Genomic DNA, 6014 nt, shown 5'->3' on the forward strand with positions numbered 1-6014 from the left:
CTCAGACTCCAAGCTCTTGTCACCACTCATTCAACTTCCAACCAGGAAAGCTGAATCTTTCAACGAAGTTTCACTCAACTACATCTAGATCTTGATCAGATATGTGATTCCATTGAGGGACACACACCTAATAAAGATACTAGTCTCTTAAATCAATTAGAAGATCAATTATTGGATCTCAAGTAGAAACACAGAGAGGTACACAATGCACTACTGTCATGAGATATAAACGATGATGATCCCTTGTATACTGAGTTATCTAAAACTGGGAAAGCCATATTTGATCATGCTCTTTAAATAAAGAAGCTTCTTCACTCTCAGGTTGCTGCTGCTGCTCTGGCAACAGAGAGGAAGGGTGGAGTCAAACTGCTAAAGATGGATATACCGACCTTTGATGGAGATATTCTTAAATGGAGGAGTTTTTTGGAGCCATTTGTCATATCTGTCCATTACCGCTCAAATCTTGCTGATGCAGAGAAGCTTTAGCTGGCCTTAAAGGATGGTTATGCTAAGCAAGCGATTGAAGGCTTATCACATTCTGGTGAGCACTATCCTGGAGCTGTTAGCAGTCTTCGAGCAAGATATGACCATCTAAGAATCATCCATCAGACTTACGTAAAGGAAATACTCAACACACCTTTTTTCAAGGATGGTAGTGGTAAGGAGGTTCGCAAACTCCATGACACTTTACAACAACATCTCAGAGCTCTGAAGTCAATGGAGTATGATCCCTCGGGACCATTTTCCATATCTGTTATTGAGCTAAAGTTAGATCAGAACACTCTCTTTGAGTGGCTGAAACACACACAGAGGACTGTGGCTGTACACCATTATCGGGAGATATTGCACTTCATCAACCTTCGTGCACAAGCTGCTGAGACATCCAACCCAGAGTCAAAGAAGCTTAATGTTCCAGCCAACAAGAAGACTGGTACTAGACCTGTTATGACTCATACCACTACTACTGATGTAATTAAGTGTCTGGTCTGTAAATCTGTGAGTCACCCATTGTATACATGTACGAAGTTTAAATCTTTTGATCATGATCAAATGTTATCAGTACTAAAATCTAATAAATTATCATAGATATTAGAGTACAGAGGGATTGGAAACGGGGCATCTCCGTATACATTGCTAGGATACAGATGCTAGTTGACATTTGCATCTAGCAACGCCTAGCAACGGAGGCTGTCTTTGAGCAAGAGCTGTCTTTTTGAGACCTGTCATTCCAGCAGTGGTGTCACTATACGTCATTATTTATATCAAAGGAAGCAGAGGAGACCGGCATCTATCCCCAGACTAATTTTTATGTTGCTAGCATCATCATTTACACTGAATATTTGCTTTGGAATGAGAATGCTTAGAATGACATTTTGTTTTGTACCCTTATCTCAGTAGTGTTAGACAGAAAACAATAACTTATTCAACCACTCAATAGAGATTCATAATGTGGAGGTCGCCCACTATGTTTCGTTTGGAAATACGGTTCATCTTTCTGTAACAATAGATTTACTGATTAGTTTGAGAGGTTTGTTTTGTACCCTTAACATAAAAACCAAAGGGTCTGTGACATTAGCTATCACACCATTGTATTGCTTAGAACACACCGGAGGTCGCCAACACCATTTCTATTCAATAGGTTGTACAAAACAAAAAATAGAACTAAATATAGTAAATGTGATCAATAATGATTGCTAATTCATAAAACACTGAATTTAAACTGCAAACAGATACATTGCTACAGCAGACAGCTTGGGCAAACAAGAAGAAAGTCTCTAAACATTATTGAAGGGTTACCTGCACAAAATAAGACTTTATGCAACAATAAACCACCTGAGAAGCTTGCTTACCTGCTTCAACTTTCAGCCATTTTTAATTTTACATACGAGTATTTAGAGAAATTATTTACGGTACTATCAACTAGCATTTTCCTGTTGCTACGGCCCGTTTCCAATCCCTATGTACTCTAATATCTTTGAAATTATGTATTAACTGCTTCAGACCTAGTCATGTAGCATACAATTGTAAGTCTGCTCATGGCGGTAAGCATTGCCAAAAACCGCATCATACTCTGATTCACAAAGAGACCGGTAGTGTCACCCCACAGTCACAAGCTTTTGTGGCACCCATCACTGATCACACAGCCTTGGACCTCAAGTCTAATGCATTGCTGACGACATGTATTGTAAGAAAACATGGGCATAATGGCTCACACATAGACGCACGTGCTCTGTTAGGTTGTGCCTCTTCAGCATCATTTATCTCTAAGAAGGTAGCCACTGGGCTCACAAAGCAGAATGCCATGATATCAGGCATTGCTTGATTCCCCAGAAGGTCAACTCAGCAACCAATCACTTCATTTGCCATTTCCCCTATCTCTTCCAATCACAACAAGTTTAATGTCAAGGCAGTAATAGTTCCCCGTGTAACATGAGACTTACCTTCAGCTCCTATCCCCATAACCAAGCTTTGTTATATTTGAATGACTTGTCTCTAACTGACCCGCAATATTTGCAGCCTGGTAGAGTTGATCTATTGGGTATAAAGATATTTGTACAAGTAATGCGTCATAGTCGGCGGCAGGGACCTCCAGGATCTCCCTTAGCCTTTCAGACAGAGCTAGGCTAGGTACTTGATGGTAATGTATTTGGTAATAACAATTCTGATGCATGTTTTGTCACTCATCATGCATCTGTCCAATCACAAATTCTGGGAGATTGAAGAGAGTTCAGCTACAATGTCTTCTATGTCTACTGATGAGTGACTTTCTGTGCACTACTTTGATACACAGCATTATTTTTCTGAAGATGACAGATTTGTAGTACTCTTACCTATTAAGAAGGAAGCCAAGCCTATACGTTCAGCAGCTGTTAGAAGATTTCTGAGCATAGAACGTTCTCTCAATGCTAAGGCATATTTTCATGAGGTAACAGAGGTTATGTCCAAGTACTTTGAGCATGATCATGCAGAGCTGGTTTCTGAGCTGATTTGGACAAACCTCCTAATGAAGTGTTTTACCTCCCTATGCACACTGTGTGTAAGGAAACCAGTACTACCACAAAAATCAGAGCTGTTTTCGACGCATCAGCCAAATCTTTCACTGGAGTTTCACTAAATGACACATTGTTGGTTGGACCTACTGTCCATCCTCCATTGATTGATGTACGGCTACGATTTCGCTCACATTGTGTAGCTTCAGTTGCAGATGTTAGTCAAATGTACAGAGCAGTAAGATTAACAGATACAAATCAAGATTACCATAGATTTGTTTGGAGAAAGTGTCCTAAGGACCCCCTGAAGGACTACAGAATGACACGTGTGACTTTTGGAGTGTCTGCCTCATTATTTATAGCTAATATGTGTGTCCAACAGAATGCTGTTGATCATGCTCTCACTCATTCACATGCCTCAAAGGTAGTTGAAAATTCCTCTACGTGGATGATGCACTCACTGGAGCAGATTCAATGGAAAAAGCAATAGAACTCCAGAGGAAACTACAAGATCTCTTTTTACAAGCAGGATTTCTACTCCGCAAGTGATCAACAACCAATTTATCTTCAGAGCAGTTAGATTTTATTTTCATAATAATACTTGCGTTTATCTTTCATTGAACAATCACAAATTTAAATTAATAGTACAGTAATGACAGGAAGTTATTAACAAAAATTGCATAACAAAGAAACAATTCACCTTTTAATGACAAGTAATAACTCTCCAGAAACACCTACATCCTCCAACAATGTGATGGCAATGTCATCCTTATCAATAAGGAAATGAAAAAGAGGTGGAGAGAGAAAAGGTAAAGCCACAGTTATCCATTATAGTGAGCAATGGTCTTGCCAAGATTCTTCAAAAACCCTGAAATATTTTTCTTGGTTTTATGGCTGGCCTCACTCGAGTTGGATGGTCATCAAAGATATGAAAATGACCATTGGCAATGGTGTTAAATGCCGATGAAACTAACTGACAGCAAACACCACCACTATCCATTACTCTGTTCCCATTGGTTATGCTTTAAAGACCAACATCCACAAGGTTGAAATTAACGGAAATTTTGTTGCCAAAAGTCATTGTTCCACTTTTGGCAACAAAGATGACATACATCAAAGTAACCACAAAGTTGCCATTGTAGATGTTGTGCTTAAACATGCATTTAGCCAAACATACACTACAGGCAATATGATGTTGCTTTCAGCATCTGGGCAACATTTTGCATGTTGAAAGTACACACACTACTGATGTTGAGTTGCTTTATCAGTTAATAATAAAATGTTAATCCACTCAATAAAAATGGTGTCAAATAGAGCTCTTTGTGCTGATGTAATAGCCATCATAATAGCCAGAAGGCATACAAAGCGAAGGAACAGAACTGTATGGGAAAGGTCTGGACTTAAAATCAGTCTGCTCCTGGAGCCTATCACCATAACTCCAGATTGGTCATCAAGATAGGTACAGGCTTTTTCTACGAATGGATGTTGTATCTTTTGACACAATACAGGCATTGGTTGACACAAAAATAACTAAAGCCCAACATACACTACAGGCAACATGTTGCCAGTCTTTGATCTTTCATTAAACCTTGTTGAAAGAAACAAAAAGGCTTTCTATTCAAGGTAACATGTTGTTTGAGCACATAGAAGCATGATTAAAAGCTATGCAAATGTTGAAAGCAACATTGATAAATGTAGTGTATGTTGGGCTTTGTAGGGACACCCATTTATGTAAAGCCATTCCAGCTGTAGAAAGGCTTGCATTGACTTTGAGGTTTTTCGCAATAGGTATATAAATCTATAGTTAATTATTGTTCAGCCTATGTTGTACTTTACCTCTGGGAGAAAGCTTTTCAAGCCTATAATACTTGTATCGACTTCCAACTCAAACAATTGGCAAAATTAAAATAGAAACATGTTTAACATTAAAGGCCATTTCACACTGGCACAATTTTTAAGTGCTTTGATGCACTATGTTGATATAGCTAAAACTATGCACATTGTTCTGGTTCACACTAGCAGCTGGATTACGTACCATTTTGTGTTCTTGTTGCCATTGGATTACATTGATTGAAGCGCATCACTTCATAGCAATCCAACTCAGGAGGTGAAGTGAGACATTAATTCAAAACCACTCTAGTATGAACATGATTAATGCGCATTATTTGTTCGAGTGTGAAAAGGTCTTAAATGAAGTGTTCTTTTAAAGCACTGCATTGTATTAATTATTGTCTTCAATACCACTGTTGTCAAAGCTTCTGTTTGAATATGATGGTTAAGTAGGGCATACACATGGCATTGAACCACCTCCAGTAGGACCAGTATAATGATAAATTTGCGTAGGTTGGAGCCTTGATGGTGAAGGTGTACTGTCAATTACATAAAGAATCGAGCTTATTTTCTAATTTTGAAGTTTGTCACTTTCATTTTGAATCACCCTTAACTCGAAGCCACAAATTGACAAAAAATGTTATCCACATCCCTATCTCTCTCTCAATCCTTATCAAAACAAGAAATTGCTCTTTCCAATGATACAGTGACCCAAGCCCCTTCTTTCTGTTTCAGAATACGAGGTGGTTGCTCAACTCCCTTTCAGTATCACTGTCTTTTCTTCACTGTTTCTTTCACAGTACTAGCATCAGAGTCATAACTTGCACACGCAGCATTACCTGTAGGCTAAAGTAATATAAAATATAAATTTTAAATAGTGACAAATATTAGCATCACTTTTATTATTTTAAAATAAAAAATTAAAAAAATGGTTAAGGATTCTGAACGACCAACTAAAATATGAAGTAAAAATCCTACTCGTGATGCAAATTCTACTCTACATTGTACTTTCAATGTTATTATATAAGAATTATGCATCACCTTGCAATGTAGAGTGGAATTTGCGTAACGAGTAGGATTTTCATTTCGCATTTTTGTTGGTCGTTCAGAATCCTACTTAACCTTTTTTAAATTTTTTATGTTCTTGTTTGTGTCGATTTTTTTATAATATTTATAATATTTTATTAGTTGCCA

General features: G+C 37.9%; 1 long non-coding RNA gene across 2 annotated transcripts; it reads right to left on the reverse strand.

The window, feature by feature from the left end:
• Positions 1-1592: 1592 nt before the first annotated feature.
• LOC109580302 (uncharacterized) lies at positions 1593-1968 on the reverse strand. Of its 2 annotated transcripts, none has more exons than XR_002184159.1 (2): positions 1851-1968; positions 1593-1797 (listed from the first exon to the last, which is right to left on the reverse strand). It is a non-coding gene; the product is annotated as an uncharacterized LOC109580302 (long non-coding RNA). The 2 variants fall into 2 exon arrangements; XR_002184158.1 differs by having other exon boundaries at positions 1593-1812.
• Between the last annotated feature and the right edge of the window lie 4046 nt (positions 1969-6014).

This window comes from Amphimedon queenslandica, unplaced genomic scaffold (assembly GCF_000090795.2).
Source record: "Amphimedon queenslandica unplaced genomic scaffold, v1.1 AMPQUscaffold_13498, whole genome shotgun sequence".
NCBI classification, from domain to species: Eukaryota; Metazoa; Porifera; class Demospongiae; order Haplosclerida; family Niphatidae; genus Amphimedon; species Amphimedon queenslandica.